Below are 24,750 nucleotides of genomic sequence, written 5' to 3'. Positions count from 1 at the left end.
ATCTGGCATGCAAATTAAATCCTAGTCTTAACATGCTTGTCCATTTTAATGTGAGCCATTACACCTCTTTTATTATTATTATTATTATTTATTATTATTATTATTATTTTAGATCTAATATTGTTCCAGATATAGGCCTTGGAACCTTCAACCTCGTAGAATAGTAATCGCAATTACTCGGAAATATGTGTTTCGGGGCTTTGTGTGCCTGATGTGAAACAATATGATTCTTGAGGAGCGAGTCATATTCTGTCATTTCTCTCTTTTATATCCACTCTCATTTCCCTTCTATTCACTGCCGTCTCTCTGCGGGGATTAACAAGCAGCAGCCACTTAGGACTCTAATCCAAGAGAATGCCACTGTTTGTTCTGTAACTGAGCTTATCCTGTTTTTTCTCCCCCATGTTCTCTGTCTCTCCTCTTTTTAACTAATGTTAGAGAGCTTTGCTTTACTACTTCTTTACGCTTCCTGTTTCTGTGTCTTGTCAGAAGTGGAGGGTACACAGCCTTGCATGTGTCACATACGCTAATCGGCTTTGACCTTAATGATGACAGTGATTATACAGTGCACAAAGCTTTGACTTATATGCTCCGAGTAGTCAAGTTTCACTTGACTGGATGAGGTTCGTACAGCAGACACATTTCATTCTGATCAGGAATTAATGTGAAACCGGTTTGAAGGAGAAAATCCCCAGGAAGTGTTGTATACGTGACTGCACATTGTACTCCTCTTTTAACATGACTTGTTTGCTCCCCTTAGCTTAGAAATGATTTGTAATGTGGAACGTCTAGAATTTATGAATTTATAGAACGTCTAGATTTTAGAATTTATTAAATGGTTCAATCAAGTAATACGTTTTAGCATAAATCGTAATTTCTGTATCTGTATCCTGATAAACTTTCAAAAACTGTCTAATATAGATATAATATTCAGCATATTGACAGTTTTAAGTACGCTAATCACTGCAATTTTTAATGGACAGACCTATAATATGGAATATTTCCTTTTCTCAGATATGAAGATTGGGACAAATAAAAATAAATAACCACCTTTCAAACAAAGGTATGCTTGGGAGTGTGCACCTCATTTCAAGCACAATTAACTTGAAATGGAGTGCTGCTGGATCAATAGTCCCCAGTTGATCCAGGGGGGCTGTCACTCTGTGGAAATGGCCCACATATGGTAATACCCTCAGCTTAACAACAACTTAGAGGATTTACTGTTGCCGTTTTCAGACCAACATGAATAACAAACAGTCGTCCACCCCCTGGGAGCCATTTTGTTTGATTCCAGCTTCCATTAATCTTTCTAGGGGAGGATACCATTTAAGATAAATGAAGGGAGAGCTAAGTAGGGTGTATTGAAAACGTGAACAGTAAACTATGCTAATTATCAAAATTAAAACTTAGTGAAGATTTTTTATGTAAATGATGTGCCACTCTTCTCAGGTCTATTGTTTTGTCTTCATCGAAATGAATAGGTTTTTTATTACTTTGTAAAACAATCCTTCCCCAAGAGTTTAATATTTGGACTTCACTCAATTTCAGGGTTTAGAGATATTTAGAAACATTGTGGTATCAAATCTTCCTTAATTACTCTACATCAAATATAGCCAGGTCTGTTTTGTTTGTTTACTATGACAGTTACTTCGGGTTATTACTTCCAGTCCTTTTTAAAATGAAAATGCTTATGTATTGAGCGGAAAGTTATGTTATATTTTATGACTTCTGATTTGCAGAAATCAGTGAGCTGTGCAGAGATCTGTAGAGTTTGCTTAGGAGCACGGAGGCAGACAGGCTTATAAAGAGCACAGACATTATGGTCATGATGTAAGAGCTCGGGTCAGTTCCACATTGATTTACTTCATGAGTGCAATTCATATACATGAAACTTTACCACTGTAACTGAATATGTGCTTTTGGGTATTATATTAGAATCAAGCAGTGTGTTTCGAAGTGCACCTAAATCAGGTGTGCATTTGAACCATGTGATATGTGATCAGTTATCAGCAACTGGATCCATACTGTTTTTCTGTGTCCTGCAAGCTTTTTGTCACAAAGCAAGAGGATAAGCTTAATTTAACGCATTAAAGTGGTCGAATTTTTGTCAAACCCTGACTGACAATTCAGGCAGTGTTATGTGCTCTGGATTTTTTTTTTTTTGTGTACTGAGTTGTACTGAGCTGCCAGGTGTGAACGCATAGGGAGACACTCTACACACAGGCAATTCCCTATCCTCTTCTCCCCGGGCGTATGTTAAACCAAATCTAAATTGGCCCTATGATTTCCTCAGTCGCCTCGGATGGAAAGAAAGTGATGTTAGTAAAGAAATGAATAAATGAGAAGCAGCGCTGCTCCAGGGCCAGTTTGCTGAGCCTCTGCTTTTATCATGTAAATCAAAGAATCAGGAGTGGGTTAGGAGGACAATTCCCAAGCCACCGTTTGGGTGAAATGCAACTTTCCTGTGCTTTGAGGCCCCGCAATGAGGAATTTATTTGGAAGACTCAGTTTTAATTTAAAAGGAGTCAGCAGTGACTCAAGGGAGCAGAACTCGGTGTTTATGCTGTTTTTGTATGTGCGCGTGTGTGTTTGCATGCACTCTCAGGAGGGAGGGCAGGCCTCCACTGAATTCTCCCCTCTAACATACAACCAGTGTCGACATGTCTACATGTGCTACTGATGCATCTCTGTAGTTTCCTTTTTTTTTACAGTAGGGAATTCACCAGGCTGTTTTTTTCTCCACAAATGAAGAGGTATAATTTATTTTAGGTTATTATGTTTTAAAAAATTCCAATCCTGCTCCCTGTGAGTAAAAAAGACTCCACTAGAGGCAGTACCTTGAAATTGACAGCTGTTACTGTGCTCCGATGTGCTGCACCATCTGGTGCTGATGCCAAACAACAAAAAGGGTTAATACTCTATGATGTTTTCTGTTGGCACCGCTTCCACAGCCAGTCAGACCGGGCTGATCTGTGCCAGGAGAATATAGCATCCAATAGGAAATAAACCTCCATTAGCCTGGCACTATAGATGGGGATGTAGTTCACCCAAAGGGTCAGACATGCTTGGGACTATGCCAAGAATAGCCCAGATTCATCTTACTGCTGACTTTCTTCTGAGATATGCAACCTGGGCATGCTAAGAATAAAATAGATCACTGAGACACATTTACTAATATCAATTTTCGTGATATACATATTGCTTTGGGGTATTGAAGTAAAATCTCTCATTTTCTTTTCGACCTGTTTTTTTTTTTTTTTTAGAAGGTTAGTCATTTGTAGGCTCTATTGATCCATTATTCATTGACCACAGATGTAAATATTTTTGAAAAAATAGAGTTCCTGCTGTACGTACATAGCCTCTGGAGAGAATGGAGCCTGGTGAAATTAATAGGCCTCCTGCGGTTAAATAAGCAATGGTAAAATAATACTAAATGTCCCTGATGTTTGACAGACAGGGCCACAGACTTAGAACAGCGGGTAGTTATTAGACAGAGAAGGGGCACAGGGACATATTGCAGGCCTGGAGTGCCACATCAAAAATATCATACTGCTATGGACAGTGGGAGCAGTGGCTCATTTGCCACAAAGCCACAAGCTGCCACTCAATTTTGATTTTTATTTGCATAAAGAATACACAACAGCAGCATATTTTTATGATGTTATTCATGCTTAGATATTTTAGTCATGAAAATGAGATCGACTCAAGTTCTGTCTTATTCCGCCCCCCAAAAAAATCAACTACTGCATATTTGGGGGATTTCATTTTCACGAATAAAGGATGTCTCAAAAGTCTCAGTTCCTAGCCAGACTTAACATTTTTTAGCACCATGTATTCCAAATGCTTTCATACTTAGTTTATGCATATTTTATAGTTATATAAATTTTTTCAGATAGTCCTTAAGCTTTAAGAATGCCATTGCCAAAAGAAGAACGTATCCTCAGTCTCCTGGATCGGGAAGTATTCATTTCCCTCTATGTATGAAAACTTTTGGGACACCATGTAAAATAATAACTTGTGAGAACATTAAAGTTTAAACTTTACTCCCTGAACAGAAACTCACACATATGAGCACTGATTTGCCCAAAGGTTTAGTGTTGACAAAAAGCTAACAAATATGCCCATAAATATGTGCTTTCGCTCGAAGACAGTTTTTTTTTTTTTTAAACTGGTGGCTCATTTAACATTCTGGAGAATGGTTCACAAAATGGTCCAACATATAAAGCAAGCAGTAGGGGGTAAATTAGAGCTCTGAGATGAATTATCATACAATTAAAAATTCCAGACTGTGCCAAAAAAGACCCACAATATGGAGCAAATCGCTGCACTTTTTTGGTCTTCCTTTTTTACTTTGAAATAGTAAGTTTATTTTGTATTTTTAGTTACATGCTCTGTTTGGTATCTGATTTACCTTTAAACCGAAGAGAAAATGGAATATTGTTTTTCACCCAGTGTATTAGGTAAAGGACAGTTCCATGTGTCTTGAATTACCAGAAAGAACATTACTCATGCTGAAACGAACAGCCATGTTTCAGCAGTGTCCCCTCCTTTACCTTACACTGTGTGTTATGTGTGTAATTCAGCATTTGAGGTGTAAAATGTGGATGAGGTGGTTCTTTCTCCATGGCTCGAGGCTTCCTCTGTAGTAATAAAGAAAGCAGCAAGGCTTAGACCACATTGTGAGATGAGACTTGGTCAGCGATGGTCAATAATCTATTACTGCACATTGGCCTCCACAGAGTGACAAATGCCCATCACTAAAATAGGCCTGCAAAGGTCATTACTGGTCTAGTGACCTCCGTCTTGACAACAAATATTGTAGTGGTTTTACACTGGGAGCTTCACCCTTCTTCAGTCTATATTGTGTAGTGTACGTTGCATACTTTTTTCTGATTAAGAGCTATGTATAAGATGATCTTGAACTTTATTACTTTATTTACTTGTAGTAAGTGTAAGTAAAACAGCTATTTTACTGAGCATGATGGAGATGCCAGAGTTCTTCTTCTGGTAATTATGTCACAACTTGCTTCTTCCCATTTTCATGTAAAATCCAGGAGCCTACATTAGGTTTTTGTTTCAGTCATGTAATATGTTGCTTTCTTTACAGGCATGCAAATATTTCCCTGGAATGTTATTTATTTATACATTTTTAAGGTATATTTGACCGTACCAGTCAAAAGTTTGGACATTGGATTTGGATTTATTTTTTACATTCTAGAACTATACTGGGAAAAAAAAAACTAAAACTAAAAAAAGAACATCATAACGGAATTGTAAAACATTTGGAGAATGATTAACTAGGAAATAGAACAAGAAAAAGAACTCAGTTTCCCCAACAGTCATGGACTACTATAGGGTTCTGTCTTCAGCTACTGTTAGTGGTTGATAAGAGGGCTGACAATAAATTGTAAATTGAACTTTTGGTAATATTTTCAATGTGTCTTATGATCTTCAACATTCTTACATTCATTTTAAAAGTTTTTTGTTTTTATTTGCTGCTAACACTTGAAAACATAATTAAAGCATTTAGTTTTTAATTAAAATTCAGCCAAATGTTATTGATAGTAAATTGAATATTTACATGGCTACATTGGGACAAAACTCGCACTGATGTAACCAAAACAATTTTGATATAGTGTAGTGCTCTTAAATCTCAAAGCCAATATCTCATTTTTTATGTTTTGCAGTACAAGCCCTTGTTTAGAACTTAACTTTACATCAAGAAACCTAAGTGCTGTTATTTTTAACTGGGCAGGGGTCACAATTTTTTCCTTTTGCCATAATTAAAAAGGTTAAAAAGTTTACATTTCAAGGTTAAAAATCAAATCAAAGCAAAATGTTTTGTAAAAAAAAAAAAAAAAAAGTATCAAATCTATATTTACATATCCAAAAATGGGTGGTCATGGGGGGGGGGGGTCACAATAAAAATGATTTTGATTTATTGACAATTAAATGTTTGCATACCTGCAAAACTGTGTGTTACCGGATAAGAGTTCTGTCTTTGAAAACAGTGAATCTAGGCCTTGAGGATTAAGCAGGATCTGCATTTTTGATTCTGGATTATGGAAAATCTTTAGAAACCAGTAACAGGTAGGTCATCCCTTTAGTCTGCTAGCTCTCTTATTGCAATCAGTTCATGCCACTAATTTTAATTCAAGGCCACTCAAGCATTACTCACATTTTTAAAACACTTCCTTTGTTCTCTCACACCCACTTCCTCCTCCAGTGCCTCCTGGCCGCTCAATAAACACCCTTCAACAATCTAAAATATACGTCAGCATGCTGTTATTGCTTGCTCAACAAATCATGAACCCAGTTTGTCAGTGTTAGCCTCCTTCTTGTGGTTTAGATGTTTATATTCTGCAAATGTCAGTGGAGGAGGAGGAGGGTAGGGGTACTTATCAAATCACATAGCTGGTCAGCTTCATCATCGAAATAGTTTTTTAAGAGAGAGTAAAATAGTGATGTGTCTTGGAAAATGACATTATTTACTATGTATATGAACTACTGTATGCATTTTTTAAATAACTTTTAGTCAAATTATCCAATTTGGGATTTGGGTGATTGCTTATATGCACAGTTAACTAATTTTCAGTAGATTTTTAGGTACGGTAAAATGAAAATTCATGTTAAAACTTTTTACACATTTGGGAAATACAAATCATGGATCAAACATAGGATAGGATTTCTAGTAATATATGACTAAAGAAGTTAATAGGACATCCTAAACTATTCTAACTTACTCCAGGCTGTGAGACAAAATACCTAATTAGTGCTGCCACTTAGTGGTATTAGAAAATGGAATGAAAAATATGATGGAATATAAATTCTAAATTTAACTTTAACTTTTCACTTATGTTGAAAAAGAAGACTTAATCAATAATCCTTATTGCACATCATCTAAACCAACCATTGCTTATAATTGCTAAAGGTAAAAAAAAAAAAAAACATCTCCACATTTTCCTCTTTTAGGTTAAGAATAATAAGTAATGCAATTTTTTAAAAGAATGATTTTTACATTTTTATAATTTTTTTGTTCACATATTTACTGAATTACGTTTAGGTATTTTGCCCCTATCCAGAGCAACTTACATTAGCATTTTACTATACATATGAGCAGTTGAGGGTTAAGGGCCTTGAACAAGCGCCCAACAGGGACAACTTGGCAGTCAGGGGATTGACCCAGGGACCTTCCAAACTGTATTCCAATGCCTTAACCACTGAGCTAACCCAGATCCAGAATTATGCAGTATACAAGCGGCTAACTAGTGGTTAGCACTGTGGCCTTGCACATCCAGAGTGAAGGGTTCAATTTTCACCTCAGGTCTGTGAGTGTGCGTGGAGTTTGCACGTCCTCCCTGTGCTTTCTCTGTGTACTCTGGTTTCCTCCCACAGTCCAGACATACAGATTAGGCTAATTCCAATGATTCAATTGTGTGTGTGTGGTGTATGTGTGCTTGTACCCTGCGATGGATTGGCACACTGTCCAGGGTGTACCACCTTCTGCCCTGAGTCCCCCAGGAAAGGCTCCAGGCCTGCTGTGACCCAGTACAGGATAAATGATATAGAGGATGAGTGAGAGTAGGAGAGCCATCTTACTTAAATTTTACCACTGATTTTTTTTTTTCATTAAAAAATGTATTTGTAAAATAATTTATAAGGTTAATCTGGGAGATGCTTTAAGTTTGCTCCTCCAGTACTTTAAATGAACAGATTGCCTCTTTCTTTTGTTCTTACCCAAGCTGTCGGTGCAAAGGAATGTAATTCGTAGGGTATTCCGAGGTCCTTTACAGAAGCAGGTTCATGCTCATTCAAATTAAATTTAGATGAATGTTAATCAGCTTGTTCCTGTGTCTCACATTATGTACCACTGACATGTCTAGGCGTTGGATTCAGAAGTCAGGCTGATAATAAGGATTAATACAACGTTCTTGCTGGTTCTGCTATAGAAAGCACCTTGTGCCTGGACTTGTTCTTTGATGTGTCTGGTCTCTCTACATATTGGCAGTGTGGCTTCCATGTAATAATGATAAGAATGGACGGGAGGCATTTAAGTAGCAAATCAATAGCAAATTAAATTTTTCGGCTCTGAGGCGCACTTTCACAATCACGTCTAATTAGCCCTGACAGTCTGGCTCTGGCTGAATTAGATTGCAGCCTCTTGTCATGTTACCGCCCCCAATCCCTTTTTCCTTGTTTTTAAAGTTAATTTTGGATCAAGGCATGTCAGTACTTCATGGTGAATTACAGTAGTTTCCTACAAAAACAATACATGAGCTATGTAACCATTGCTGTTTTTTAGAACAAGGACAAAATAATTGTATAATCTGGACAAACTTATAATTAAAAACTATTATATTGTCCACAGTGCTTATATTTTAGTTATAGAAGCTATTAAGATAAGCATTCATCTGAAACAAATTTATTGCTTGTCTATACTACCAACCTCAGCTCTTGGTCTTGGAAGGTCTGAAATAGCTCATTGCTTTTGCATTGCTCTGACTTGAGCATAAATATCCATATATAGTTTATTCTTTCAAGGAGATCACATTCAAAGGACAGGTCATGCATACATCTCCTAATGTAGGTTAATCATGAAACACACGGGTTCTGTTCAGAGAAAATGGGCTAGCCCTGGAGTTAGATAAAGCATGAGGACCCACAGGCACTCCTATATAATGAATTGTGCGATGCCTATGTCCTCCAAAACGTGCTTCTTGCAGGAGTTCATTATTCATCTCAGTCCTCCATATGAATAAACAGGGTCTATTTAATCTATCTTTCTTTCATCGGCACACAAGGCATATGGTCGCATGCTGCATGTGCAAGGGTACAACTTCAAATCCACATACACAAAGAACAAAACTCCAAGAAAGTTCTATCACTCACACTCACATTTGTGTGCATTTAAAAACATACACACACACTTTTACAATTCATGCAGCTGCCTTATCTTTTTGTTTCCTGTTTGTAAAAAAAAAGAAAAAAAGGCGAGATTTCTAAAAGGTTTAAAGTTTTATTTTTACAGATGAAGAGTGTGTGGGTTATTTGGTAAATCTTTATATTAAAACATGCAGTTATATATTAATACATATCTAATTATACAAACCCTATATTTAAACACAGTTGTATAACATATCTGCAAATAAATGAGGCAGGAGAAATGTTGCATCCATTTCCTAACATGAAGTATCTACTTGTATAATGATTTAGACTTAGATCATTTATTTTCCAATTAAGCTAGTGTACAAGTTAAAGATTTGTATATGTTTAAGATTACCTAGAAAATTTAACTGTTTTACTAAGAATAGTAAATTCTAACGCCACCCAGTCAACAAAAATACCACGAAAAAATGAAAGAACTTTGAAATAAGATGAAATTCACAAACAATGATGAGCTATTCTTAATTATAGCGGGAGATGTTTTCAAACCTCTGGTCTTCCTTTGCTAGGACTTTTGGGAACCTCAGTAATCACCCTGTTCGCGTCACACTATAGTGCTTCTGTCTGTGCATTGTTGACTAAAGAGAAATTAACTGCACCTGAATGATACGTCAGAGACCCCCTGTGGGCCAGGAATCTGCACTCAAACTCCCTTTTAATAGACTTGCACCTCATTTGGCCTCTAAAGCCCATTGAATGGTCCCAGAGGATGACTGGAGGCTGAGGCTTGCTCCTCCACAGCCGTCAGCAGAGGAGGGTGCCTGATTAGAGCATGCCTCCTAGCCTGAGGAGGCTACAGGGGACAATGCCAAGCTTTCCTTTTCAAAACAACAGGCCATCCCGTCTGACCTCTGTCACTGCCAATGTTTGTCACTGTGAGGATGACACACACACACACACACACGCACACACACGCACACACACACACACACACGCACACACACGCACACACACACACACACACACACTCAGACGCGCACACACAAAAGAACAGAAGAAGCTCGTGTTGACAGATCTCAAATTGACAAAACCTTAAGTCTACTGTATGTTTTACTTTGTATTCACTATCCATGCCATGCTGGTATCCATGTGAGCTGGTTTCTCACACTCGTGCATACATAATATTTTACCTGGTGCTAAACATTATATTACAACTTTATATTTATTTTTCTACATACATTATCACTTTTTAAAAATCTCAGTTTCTTCTGTAGAGATGTAAAATATTATTATATAGTATAGAGTATTAAAAACATAGATGCTTTTAACACCTTACAGGAAGGTGGACATAGAGCCTAGATATTTTGGCACCCGTACTTGGAAGTGATATACAATACTGTAGAGTCCTTGAGTATCTGGTACTGGAATTCTGTGTTTAGATCCCTGCTAAATATTTCACCTAGCTATTACTCCCAATGTCACTAAGTTTTTCTTGTAATTGATTATTTTGTAGAATTTACATAAATTAAAATGTATTCAATTCATTCTCAGAAGATTAGATTGATTTACAGTACAGCAATGCATGTAATATGGTTTTCATTTCAATGAAATGAAAAACAAATGAAATCAAAATGTATTACAAACAATAAACAAACGGTCTTATACCTACATGCATTGTTAAAGAGTGGGAAAAAGAGAAAATAAGACTCAAATGATACTAGAAAATGTATTAATCAGCTATCTCTTATACCTGAGCATGTAAATGCACTCAGAGCCAATACCTTATATTCTTTCCCATATTGTACACATAGCTTTTCTCTTGTTTATTATACATGTGACTGATTTAGCAGATGGCTGGACTGATAACAGTACTGTCTTCACTGATGTGTAGCAATACAGCAAGTTTCCATGAGGCAAGCCTGGTTGAAGTGGTCATTAGAAACAAACGCCGTCATTTGGAATGGATCGTTACTCATCTGAGTATTGCTCGCTCATGTTAATATGGAGATGACCTTCTCAGGAGGGGGGCAGGCTTTGCTTAGTCTCAAATTGGGATGAAACCCAATTGCTATTTATGACATACCACAAAATGCTTATGCATCATAGTGTCATATTCAAATTGGTGCCCATAACCTTGCGATCCCTAAAAAGTCATATGTTATGAATTTGGTTTATTGGCATTGTTTACGCTGCATTAATCATGCAAACATGCATTTGGAAACAAATGGCTTATGCGCATTTTGGAAATGATTCAAAAAGGTTGCCTTTCCCTAGGACTGCACAAAGTATGGTGAGAATTCATTATGTGTGGACAAGCATAGGCTGTTGTATATGTTTACCAGCTGGATTTTGACTTATGGATTACACTGTTCTGAAAATATAGTCAGAAAAACACAGGCAAACTGCATCCCAGTGTGTTGTGAGTGTCAGATCAAATTGGGTTTGTCTTGTTTGTGACTGCATTTAAAATCAGTGCTTTATCATATGCAAATAAGATCCATGTATGGCTTCTTGCTTTTTGTCCTGACATCCCATTCTTTATAGCATCAGGGTGATGTTGGATTCTGTTTGGGGTGGGTAGTGCTTTGAATTGAAATTATTATTGCTGACATTATGCATGCTGTCAATTATGGGTGGGCTTGACCTTAGTTACGTAGTTACCCGTACTGAATGCAGGTCAGTAATTGAATACTGTAGCAGGCAAGCACCTATTCCTTGCTGTGCTTAGAAGCTGAAAGAGCTATATTCCCATTGCGGTCTGTTGAATAGGTTTGAGCACATCGTAATGAAGGTCATTCTTGGCTAGGACAAATAAAAAGGATGTTGGCGATTTTCATGAATCGTAATGAATATGTGATATGAACCTTATTGAGAGCTTAACCAAGCACAGCCCTGGGTTTCCTCTTCCCTCATTTTGAAAGGTGATGTCTAAGGTACTGATAAGGTGGTTAATGTACATGAAGAAGCCTAGTGTAGCTCATTTATTCATTGTTGCTTTCAAAGGCATTCTTTGTCTCTTCAGGAGCCCCATTGTCTCCATATTAAGTGGAGTTCTGTGGAGATTTGAGCAGCATCTTGACTCCCCTAAGTTGAAGTGCGGCCGAGGTTAAGTGGTCTCCGTGCTCACAGCACCCATCTCCACTACGGCGTGACAGCTGGGGACTGGGCTGTTGCCATGGTTATCACTCCCTCTGTTGTGCCGCCTTGCCCCAGACTGCTCATTTGAGACACAAGCCGCCCATCCAGACACGAGAAAACAATCCGCAGATCAGTAAACTCTTCCAGACAGACTGCTGCCTTTCTCACTCCCCTATGACTCACTCTCTTTTTTTGGCTTTTGACTTCAACCATACTTGGTTTGCTTTCATGCATTTGCAGCTTTTAATTGCACACATTTTAAACGAGTCACATAAAAATGGAAAGTCATTTTCGGAAGGCTAAAAGTAAATTCCAATCACATGAGATAAGCTTTGTTCAGTTTGTATTACTCTCTCTTACAGAGCTCAGTAATGCAGATGGAAGTGTTCCAATTGATAGCGAGGCCAGTGATCAGGAAAATTATTTAAAAAATTCTGCCAATTGCACAGCCCACAACATTGGTCTTATATTAAAGTACAGGGATTATGTTTAGTGATCTTCTGCACACAAGGCTTATCAAATGTAGACATACATATTGTCATGCAATCTTGGTATTTATCAAACTAGCATTGAAAATGTGCCTTAAAAATTGCTTTTTTTTACTGTTTTTTTAGTTATTTATTATTTATTTACATATAAAGTATTTTTCCATAAACTAAAAAATGTTTAGGGCCTTTAAAATATGAACAATATGAATAGGACATTTAAAATTTTAAAAGCAGAAAATTTCCAAATGATAAAAATGTCTTTAGATACTAATAACAATATTTATAGTCAAAAATTTAATTACTGCAATCAGATTTTTTAAATGAAATAAAAAATATATAAGACATGCTGGTGTTTAATAGGATTTATAAAAATAATATTTTCATGGTGCTAAAGTGGAAAATATAAATATGAAATCATTTTGGCTAATGCTTTCATGGTAAGAGAAATTGATCTATCCATCTAATTTTCTCTGTTATCTTTAAATCTCAAGTCACAGAGCGACATAAAAAAGCAGGCAAACAAACACATTTCCATCAGAAGTTTGTCTCTCACAGGACAAACATTAACAGTCTTGTGCTGTCTTTGTAATTACTGTTGTTCTACTGAGAGACATAAAAACGAACTTCAAAGATCAGTTTTACTGCCTTGCTGATAAGGAGCTCTTTCCTTTTCACATGACTTAGTCACATTTTTGAGACAGCCTGTAGTCACTTTCGTAGGGAATTTACTAGGTTTCTCAGTTGGAGGTGACATGTATGCATTTTTTCAGCTAGAGAATTATTAAAGAAAACATTGTAAAACTGTAAAACTAATATTCCAAAACCTTTCCTTGCTGATACCTTCCTCACATTCACATTTTCTTTGCACCTCTTGAAGTATATTGGTATCTGGCCACGATCATATATTGGTATCTGGCTCAAGCTGTCAGCACCTGTTTGTTGCTGGACCGCAGTATCAGGGCCAGGGAGCATCTGGAAGTCCCCACAGCATTAGCATGCCTTTAACTTTACCTCCACGGTAGCACCGGCCGGTTTGCGTGAAGGGTAAATGGGGGCAAAGCGACTGCAGGCCCCACCGGAGCCTCCAACCAGCAGGCTCACATTAGAGGACATTTGTTCCACAATATTGCTTCCTCCTGCTTTCCCTAGGCTGGGCTCAGCACAGAAGGTAGAGGCAGATATTTGGGCTGCGGCCAAAGCATCTCCGTAGCCACCTCACTAGCACTGCAGGTGCTGAGCTGGGCTCCCCACTGCTCATGCTTAGGGTCCAGAGCCCACACCTGCTGACGGAACAAATGCCGGCCGCTCGCAAAATAAACTTATCTCACTTGCATGACAACACATGCCCTCGGGTTAGAGCACTGCACTAGTTTTGCAAACCAAGAGGGGTCACTGGCTCATCTTTGGCTTGGAGAAGACAGGAGGGAGGGGTGGCTTCTTTTTCACATGGATGACGTCTACCTCCCTCATATTTTACTTTTTTTTTGTCTGTGTGTAACATTGGTAGGCAAACAATTTCAGTGGTCTTATCATTATTATACAGTAATCTCTGTGTTGCAGTTTATGACAAAAAGAAAAAAAAACTGGGATCCTTTTGGCTTTAGCTGAATTTAAAAGACTATACCCAAATTCGTTATATTATTAAAAACTGTAATTTTAAAGTATTAATGAGAGTTCAGTAGTTTTTGTGTATTTGAGTATTTGTTGTGTATTGTGTGTTGTCTTAGTGGTTTGGTTTCGCTTCCTAATCCAATGGGCCTGTGGGCCAGTCACAGTTCCATATAAGAGTACCACAAGACATGATTGATTACCTTAACAGATTATCCCTAATCCTGACCATGGTCACATGTGGCCACCTCATTGTTGGTGGGGTGTAATGATTTGCAATAATGTATGGTGAGGAGTTGGATGATGGATGTAGCTTTTCTAAGAGGTCAGGCGGTCAAAAGGCAAAGTAGTGTTGACCATACCGAGTATTTAAACAGGCAGCAAATATGTCTTTATCATAATTAAGTGGTGATAGTTAACACTGAACTGATGTAGCGTCTCAGGCCCATAGGGAGGCACAAGCAGACCTCCTTTGGGAAACTCACCCACAATGGCTGGATATATTTCCAAATGATATGCTAATGCCAGTGACCTCTGCAGCAGGAGGGCTGCTCCGGTGTCTGAGAGGCTTCACTGATGAACTGGCAATATATTTAATGAAGTTTGAGATCTGGTTGTAGACATATTTTAATCTTTCTCTCTTAGAAAAATATTGTTATTATATACAGTAAAGTAGTGCTAAATTATCTGCAGTGTTAAAACTTTAAAATAAGATACAGTGCACCATTTGTTTCTTGTTTTATTTCATTGTACAGTCCTTTTCTAACCATCAGGAAGCTCCATGTTGTATTTTTTTCCCCTTCATGTATTATGTATTTAGTATCGTTTCTAGATTTTGGTAGGGGAAAATATATGTATAGCTGAAGAAATTGATACAGTCCGACTGCGTTTAATGCTGGCAATGCCTAAATCGGACCTTGGATTTGGAAGGGTCGTCACCGGCACATTTGAGGGTATGCATCACAGAGCAGGAGTGCTCAGCCAACTCCCCCAAAAATCCTGTCCCCCGGTACAGAGAATTACATGACCTCTCTCAGCTCACCGTAACCCCCTCATTATACACACACCAATGAGCTCGGATCATATTTTCCTGGGCAGTGGGAAAAAAATGGAAATAGGAGGCAGGGTGGTGTCATGCATTTGAACAATGCTTTGCTGTTTTTTATGGCTCCCTGGAAGTTTAAAACTGCTGTTGATTAGAAATTCCAATTTGTGTGCGATTTACAGCATATTATGCAGAAAACTGTGTTAATCTTCCATGGAACACAAACATTACTGCAATTAATAATTTTAAGTTTTGTGAAGAGCAGTTACACGAGAAGCATAGGTAGCGTTTTAATATATGTTTTTTTTATTGTGTCATTTTTCATCAGTTCGAGGATGAGTATCTCAACATTCTGTAGAATAATATTTTTATTTATTAATTTTTTATTGTAATAAAACTTTCCAAATTGAATGCAATATTAAAGCAGACATATATGTTCTGGCCTCTATGTGCTGCCTCTATTTGTGGCCTCTCTCTCTCTCTCTTTTAGTCTCTCCATTCATTTTCAAATTAACCTTCTAATAGACTTCATCTGTCCATAGAGAGCCTATTAACTAAAGATCTGTTTTCATCTGCTGGATAGCCTACGAGAGGGGAGACCCTTGCCTCACAGACCTGCTCTCTTATGTAGTGAGCAGCACCAGGAAACAAAAATCGAATAAAAAAGAGGCAACAAAGGGATTTCATTATATATAGTTAATTATCTCCTAGGCCTTGGCCGACCCTTTCCTGGCTAAAGAATTAGAGGGGCTTAATTGCTTTATCACCCAGCCCTGTGATTTCCAGCAATCAGACTGACTCCATTTAATTTAGCTGCCAGGAGCCAAAAGGGAGTGCACTGCTCTCTGGCTGCCTTGGAGAGAATGGTGAGCACCAAACTGATGAATTTAGTGTCTTTAATTTAATGAAAATCAACAGCAATAGCTGACGACTGCCCCTGAGGTGTGCTAGTGAAAGAGGCTCTGCTGGAGAATGGCAAGGATACAAAAAGCCTGTTTCAGCAAAGGGTCAAGATGGAGGAAATCCTAGCAGTGGCTCCCTCTGGATAATTGAAAGGTCCAAGGGATTTGGATGGCACTGCCGATATCTGAACAATTAACACAGACTCTTTGAGCAGAGGGAAGCCTGGCAGTGTCTTCCTGGATGTCAGCATGTCTGATTAAAAGGCATATATTAATTAGAGACATGCTTCTTCATTAGACTAAAAGGATTAACATTCTTTGTCTATGAATACATTTTACATTTAGCTCTAGAGGGAAATAAGTCCTTAGTTATGAGAGACCCCATCTCAATGCAGGCGAGAGAAGCCCTTGTCACAGAAATGCTCTGCACGATTTTATACTGCAGATTTAATGACATAATTCCTCCATTACAGTGCACTCATACATGATCCTGAGAGCCACTGCAAAATGAATACTGACTTTTAGAGTTATTACTAAATAATACATTCTTTTAAAGCAGTGGACATTTTATGTGAGTTAGATATAATTATATAGTGAATCACCAAAAAAATATCAGGAAAAAGGTCATTTTATTTTGTAATTGAATTAAATTTCTTATTCATGAAAATAAGAAATTCAAAATCTCTAAATATTACAATATTTCATTTTAAGTTTGAATAAATTACTATTTGTGCAGTATAAATACTGTGTGCTGTGTACTGTATCTCTCTGGCTATTTCACACATGGAGAAGACTGCTGACTTGACTGTTGTCCAGATGATCACTGACATCCTCCACAAGGTGGGTGCTGTATTAAAGCATTTTCATGAAAGTTGTCTGGAAGGGACAGGTCTTGTCTCATCATCTACTGTATACAGGGTTGTGGGGGCCTAGAGCCTATCCCAGGAGACTTAGGGCACAAGGTGAGGAGCACCCTAAATTGGGTGCACACTCATGGGCAATTTGGGAATGCCAATTAGCTTAATCTGCATGTCTTCAGACTGTGGAAAGAAACCCACCAAGCAAAAGGAGTGGATTGATGCTGGAGTTAGAGCATCAGGAGCAACCATGCACAAATGTCTTCAGAACATTTGCTATGACTGTTGCATTTCTAGTATCAACCCATTCCTGAGCCAGAGATAATGTCAAAAGCATTTTACCTGGTGTAAGAAGAACAAGATCTAGACTGTTCCTTGATGGTCCAAAGACCTCTTTTTAGAAAACAAGGTCCAAGAGACTGGAAGAAGATTAGAGAGGCAGAGAATCCAAGTTGCTTGAAATCTAGTGTGAATTTTCTAAAGTTAGTTTTGGGGTGCCATGTCTTCGGTTGGTGTTGGTGCAGTGTTTTATCAAGTCCACACTTTAGAGCACTTAATGCTTCTGTCTGCAGACAAGCTTTACGGAGATGCTAGTTTCCTTTGCTAGCAGCTGCTCACAGTGCAAAAACACCCACTGACTGGTTTGCTGACCATTTACTGTGCTGGATTGGCCAGCTAACTTGCCTGACCTGAACCCTGTAAATACTTTATGGGCTATTGTCAAGAGAAAGAAAAGATACATATGAAAATACAGATGAGCTGAAGACTGCTATCAATGCAAACTGGTCTTCACTAATTTGCTTTGATAGCAAATTTGACGAAGCCCTGACCAAGTATTGAGTGCATGAATGAGAATTTTCAGAAATCCCTTTTTTTTAAAAGTAATCTTAGGAAATATATAAATATTTTAAGATACTAGGTTTTGATGTTTTTAAGATGTAAGCCATAATATTCAAATACAAAAAGGCTTAAAATATTTCACTTTACATGAATATAGAGTATATGAGAGTTTCACTTGATAAATTAATTTACAAAAGAAAAAATATTTTTACAATATATTTTTTTCTTTAGTATGAATGCTTTTAAACATAGAAGTGTTAATATTTTATTTTTATCAACTAACAAAATGGAAAGTAAATAAACAGAAGAGAAATATAATTGGAATTATTCTAGGTAGAAGAATTGCACACAGCTTTTGAAGAATCTTTTGAAGAATCTGGTAGATTGTTTCAAACATCTTGGAGGACAAATCACAGATCTTCTGTAGATGATGGCTGCCTTAAACACTTATGTTTATTAATGTAATCCCAGACAGACTTGATGACGTGGAGATCAGGGCTCAGTGGGTGCCAAACCATCACGTCCAGGACTCATTGTTCTTTTTTATGCTGAAGATAGTCCTTAATAACATTGGCTGTATGATTGGGGTCATTGTCCATCTGCAGAATAATTCCATTTAGAATTTTTTTTATATATATATATATATATATGATGCCCCCTGATATTCTAGTATGATGATAAGGATCTACCTTTCTGTATTGGGGACAGCATTAATCCTGACCAAATTTCCAACTCTATTTGTAGAAATGCAGCCCCAAACTTTCAAGGAACCTTCACCATGCTTCACTGTTGCCTGCAGACACTCATTATTACACTGCTCTGCAGCCCTTTGGCAAACAACCTGCCTCCTGCTACAGCCAAGTATTTCAAATTTTGACTCATCGGTCCAGAGCACCTGCTGCCATTTTTCTGCTTCCCAGTGCCTCCGATTTTGTGCATAGTTGAGTCGTTTAGCCTTGTTTCCACACCGGACGTAGAGTATGGCTTTTGAGCCACAGTTCGTACATGAAGATCATTTCTGGCCTGACTTCTCCGGACAGTAGATGGGTGTGCTTGGGTCACACTGGTTTTTGCTTGTTTTTTGTTAAAGGCACTGCTGAACATCTTACAATATCAAAGGGAACTAAACATGATGTGTCTTTCATCTGCTGCATAAAGTTTACTCGGCCGACTGCTGCATCTAAGTTCCTCAACATTGTCCGTTTCTTTTGTAAGATGTTTCTTTGTGTTTTCTTCTGTTCATTCACTTGGCATTTTCTACATTTATAAAAATTAACAATTACATTTTTGAAAGCATTCTTACTTCACACCAATGCTCCACACCTGGCTAAAACTTTAGTACAGCACTATATATAGTTCAAGTCAGACCAGGACTTTTGATTCTGCAGATTAACAGAACACAGTTATTTCTCTGTACAATCCCCTGTTACATTAATGCACGCATCCCAGCATTTTACTAGTGCTTGGATACCATCAAGGTGGAAAGTTTTCTCCTGATTGCACTGTCTGCTTTACGTCTAAAACACTAGCCACCTAGGAACTCCTTTAATGGCCCAAACATGTGGAAATGCAAGAAGCAAGGTCAGGACTGTACAGAGGATGTGGCAATAACTCCCAGCTGAGTTTCTGTAATGTGCAAGTAGTGTCTATAAATGTGTGCACAGTTCCCACAGACAGAAAGTTGGTGACAATGTATCGATTCATTTTCAAGTATCAGACATTTCACTTGCTGAATGTTTAAGGGAAGGACTGGATAAGGGTCTGAGCCACCTCGGCTGGGATTGTCACAGAGGTGTGGTCTTCTTGAAAACAATTGCACCATTTAAATGCAATGGTGCTGCAGCTAATCGTCATCACACTGTACTGTGCTTGAAGTCTTCTGTAAATGTCAATCAGTTTTACGCCATTCATGAGAAATTTCATCACAAGTCCTGATTTGACTTTATATACATCACAGATGATAATTTTTTTTTATATCTGGTTTAGTGAGGGCAACATGTAATGCAATACACTATTGTCCAACCTTCCTCTCCCTCTTATCCCTGTAAGGCTAATAAGGTCAAATTTAAATCCAAAGTCCCTGACAGAACATTTTCTGACTCTGCTGCTGCCAGGTTCTGCATGGCTGTTTGGATCAAAGAGTGGTTATCTCCTATATTGAGCTGTTCTAACCTCTGTCCGGTCTGATTATGTGAAGAATGCTGTGAATTTCCTTGTTAATCAGGATGGTTTTTCAGGGTCGTTTAGAGTTTAAGACACTTTAGCAAGCAAAAATGCAAAGAAGGCTGTATTTATCAAAACTTTACAAAATTATCCTTTTACCGATTCATCTGGATAATAAAAAACCTTACACTCAGCCTTGTTCACTTTTACACTACACTTCATTTTGTATAACACTGTCTTGTTACAGTGCATATGTACAGTCATGTTCAATAGTTTGTTTTTGTGTCATAACAAAATTAAAATCTGATTATAATAGATCTTAATATTAGGCAAATACAAACGCAGATAAACAACGAATAAAGTTTTAGACCATGCAATTATTTATTTAACAAAAATGCCAAAAAGGAAAAAAAATGCTAAATATAAAATACCCTCCATGATTCAATAGATTAAAGATATACATTTAGCAGCAATAACTTGAAGTAATTGTTTACTGTATAACTATTAGTCTCTCACATTGTTGTTAAGAGAATTTTGGCCCATTCTTCTTTGCAACATTGCTGAAGTTCTTTGAGTTTTTTCACATTCTCTTCTTCATAGTTGTCTTCAGGTCCTACCACAGCATTAGATCAGAATATATTACAAGAATAGAATTAAAAGAGGGGATAGTCACTTTTGAATATGACTGTATATGACTGTATATGACTTGCGTGTTGTGTACTCTCATAAGGAAGGGGTGTGCACAAACCTGCACTACTAGTTAAAAGTCTGGACACCTTATGATTCATGGTCTTTCCTAATTTTTCCTTCTTTCTATATTGTTAAACAATGCTGAATGAATCCAAAATATGCAATAATCTGATTTGAACAGTTGATATTGAAATGTTTCTGTTACTTATGCTCTGTGAAGCCTTCATTCTAATCTAAGATGGTGTTAATTGGTGATTTTTTAAGGCTGGTAACTCTAAATGAACTTCTCTTCTGCAGCACAGGTACATTTTAAACTTGGAAGGTCTTCATGAGAGCTAGTTTCATCGTGGTGCTTGATGGGTTTTAAGAATGAACTTGACAATACTGTTCTTGTAATCTAAGACTCTAGATGTAGCTTCTAAGACTTTGGCATTAATTAATGTGAGAACAAAAAAACAAGCTTTTTTCCTCAGAATTTTTAAACCTGACTATGAATTTTCTATTTTTATATTGCAGCAATTTATTTATTGCATCATACAACAAATATCACCAAATGTATGTTTAACTTCTAAAATATCTCTTGTAATATAAATAAAAGAAAGGTTTTGTCTGTACATGGGTCAGAACTCACTCTTTTAATGATATCTTCACTCTTCATACATTGGTGGACTAGAAACCAGACAACCAGAAAAATGTTCTGTTTGTATTTCTATATGTACTGTGTATGTCTGTCTAGTCAGGTTTTGTCACAGCATCACATAAAACTGGCTGGACAGAATTTAATGAAACTTTTTCAGTCCTTCGGGATTTATTTTGATAATCAAATAAATCAAGATGTTTAGTAGAAGTAAAATTATGAGCAGTTATGTGCCAGATTAGAAATTTCAATTTTGACAGCGTACTATGGATCTGTCAAACTGTGGGTGCGTCTTAAATCGATCACTGAACAGAATTGAATAAAACTTCTGCAGTACTTGGATATTTGCCTGAAGTTTAACCTGCAACATAAGTGACATCAAAACGTTGAGTAAAACCGATGTTATGAACAGGTATGTGCTGGATTTTATAATCTACTTTAAAATAAGCTTGTAATAAGCTTCTTGCTCAATTTAAACAAAAACCTGCACCAAGAGATTTTAATTCTATAATAATAGAAATCTAAACGGAATAATTTTACCAGGATTAGGTAATATTTTAGAGTTAAAATAATAGTACTGAAGTGGTATAAGTGAATTTTAATTATCAAACGACAACATACTGTAGCTTAAACAAGGCATAAGATACCCAAATTTTATTGCTTTGTATTAATAAGTTAGGCAGAAACAGAAAGACAGAACGACAGGCAGACCTGAAATGATAATATCACTGATAACATTAAAACTGATCGGCTTATCTTTAGCTTTAACTTTAACCCTTTTTTCCATCAACGACGGGTACTGACGCTAGTGGGAACTGTAAAGTTTCTGCTTAGCTTTTACACTCAAGGTCATTACGTGGAGCACATCATTTGATGAGTTCACGCCTAGTCAACTGGTTTTAAAATCTCCAACAACTTCAGTACAAACATTCCTATTTCTTGATTTTCAGTTGCAGTTTACCTCAGAGGGTGTTGACTAAGTAAAGCTTCTGTCTTTATATTTGTATGCATTATCACTAAAGTTTTCTCAACATTAGAATTTCACTTTAGATTGTCAGATCCTGATTAAAATGTTGACTTCTTAGCTTGAATTAACTTAATGTAATTGAATGTAAAAGCCCATAGCTCAGCACAGGCCATGATCAGTGGAGATGGATTAAGAGAGAAGGCTTTCAAATTGAATATAGTTCTCCCCCCTCAGGCTGTTAATTGTGCCGTTTACCACTACCTGAGTCAGTGACCACTGCTACTTAGTTTCTCTAATGATGATGCACAGTCGGCCTGGGCTGGAGATAATTAAAAACGCTGGGCCTCTCTGTCTCGGACTTTCACTTTTGGCCCATTGACAGCTGAGTTCAGAAGAAATATTGAGCTGTCCTCTTGGAAGCATCTTAACTCTGAACACCAAACTCTTTACACTGCCTCTTGTGCTTTTTAAAAGATTTTTAAAAAAAAAAAGAAAAAAGAGAAGGCTCTTTACTCTTACGCTCACTTTGTTCAAAGTGCTTCTTATTGTGAGGTGAGGGCAGTGGTCAATGATGCTAAAAATACAATTTCTTGTTAAAGGTTCCTGTACTATGTGAAATGCTGGATAAATGTAATAAGGAAAGGTAGTGAGTAAATTTGTCTCTTCCTTTCTTTTTTCCAGTTGGTTAGTGTTGTCCCATTGCCCCAACCAGACAAGTGACATTAAACCTCATTATATTTATCACATGTCACACTTGTAAACTGTTTGTTAGGAGTGAGCATGAAGCCACTTCCTCATGCTTTGTGTACAGAGATATTTCTTTGCATTGGTAGGTGCATGAAAGGCTTAATTGGATGACTGTCATGCTGTTATTTTTCTGTAGATGTACTGTGATACAATAGCTAAACATTTCAAACCTCGCAGAAGAAGTTGTTACAGAAACACACATGGGTTGGTTTAGCAGCCAAAGAGAAATGTGACATTTTATTTGATGAGGGTGGTCAGGGTGGATTAACCTAATCTCTAGTAAACAAATAACATGAGTGGATGAGATGGTTTAATGAACTCATTTGATTTCTAGCAGATATAACTCCTTGACCTCCTCTTCTATGCCAGGAAGTGAACGAGAGAGAGAGAGAGAGAGTGTAGTATTATAATTCTTTCCAGTTACATAAACTTGAGTTGTTACAATACTGCTGGTGGCCACTGTCGATATGTGTTAAAAGTTATTATAATTCTGCATTCAGTTAAAGTCCAATGATCATTGTTCAGTACATTTTTGCTTATTGCTGTGTCTAATCAATTACTTCTTTGTATTGGCTACAAAAATGATCCTTAACTAGAGCACCTTCAGTTTTCACAAGGTAATGAATCTATAAATCCATTTTTACAGTATCCAAACTAAAATTCTAATGATTTAAATGTGTTTAAATGTCCAAGCAAAAATGACCACTTAACTGTTTTACGCTTACTTATTAAGTTAAGTAGTAACTGTCTCACAGAGTCACCGCAGCTCTATCTATCTTAACTATTGCTGGAAATACAGCATGTTTAATTGAGTTTACAGGTATGTGAAGCAGTAAGTATTGTCATCTTGATTTTTAAATATGAAGTCTCATTTAAGCTCTCCAGAGGGGGGACATGCTTGATTCTTTTCCCTAAAACAGTGGCAGAAAAGGGAGAAAAAAATTACTCTCAATTTATGCTGCCACCAGTGCTGAGCATATGCTGAAATAATTAGGGGGGAAAATCTTGCGCTTATGCAAACTTCCAATTGCCAAAAAAAAAAAAAAAAAAAAAATCTGTCTCAGACAAAGGAAAGACCCCCACGGTGCTAGGGTCCACAGTTTCTGTCATATGTATTCCTGTGGGGTTTCACATGACAAAATGCAGAAAGTTGTTTTGTCCCTCTTCCTGTCATGTTACACCCCTTAACCGAGTTTTTTTCTCCCTCCCCCTTTTCTCTCTCTCTCTCTCTCTCTCTTTCTCTCTCTCTCTCTCTCTCTCTCTCTCTCTTTTCCTCTCATGTTGTCTCGCTGTCTGTGCTGTCAGCCCATAGCCTGGCACCTGCTCTCATGTTCCTAATTAGTCTCATTTAATTAATTATATTCTGCTGCACATCTTCTTATCTGCCTCTCTACTCATTTTTCCATTTACTGTAGGCTAAGAAATGAAGAGATACTTGGTCTGGTGAAAGTATGCATGCTTAAAAAACTTAATCGGGTCCCAAGAGCACTGGTTAAAAAAATAGAGGAGGTTGAAAGGATTATGTTCATTTCTTTTGCTTTGCCTGTGCATGATTTCTCCTATTTGCTTGATGTATATACAGTAGAGACTCTCTTTACATAAGCTACTTTTAAAGAAATAGTATTTGGAAATGTACAGATTTTTCATTTGATGAAAACTGGAAAACAACACTCTGATGATTTTTGTCTGTTCTTTAAACTTTAGATGCGTATATTATGTAAAATCAGAGTTAGCCATAATGTATGAGTACTTCCAGCTTCCATCATGTTTGTAGTATTTAGTTTC

Source organism: Clarias gariepinus, chromosome 8, assembly GCF_024256425.1.
Source record: "Clarias gariepinus isolate MV-2021 ecotype Netherlands chromosome 8, CGAR_prim_01v2, whole genome shotgun sequence".
In the NCBI taxonomy this organism is placed as follows: domain Eukaryota; kingdom Metazoa; phylum Chordata; class Actinopteri; order Siluriformes; family Clariidae; genus Clarias; species Clarias gariepinus.
Note: the sequence above shows the minus strand (reverse complement) of the source record.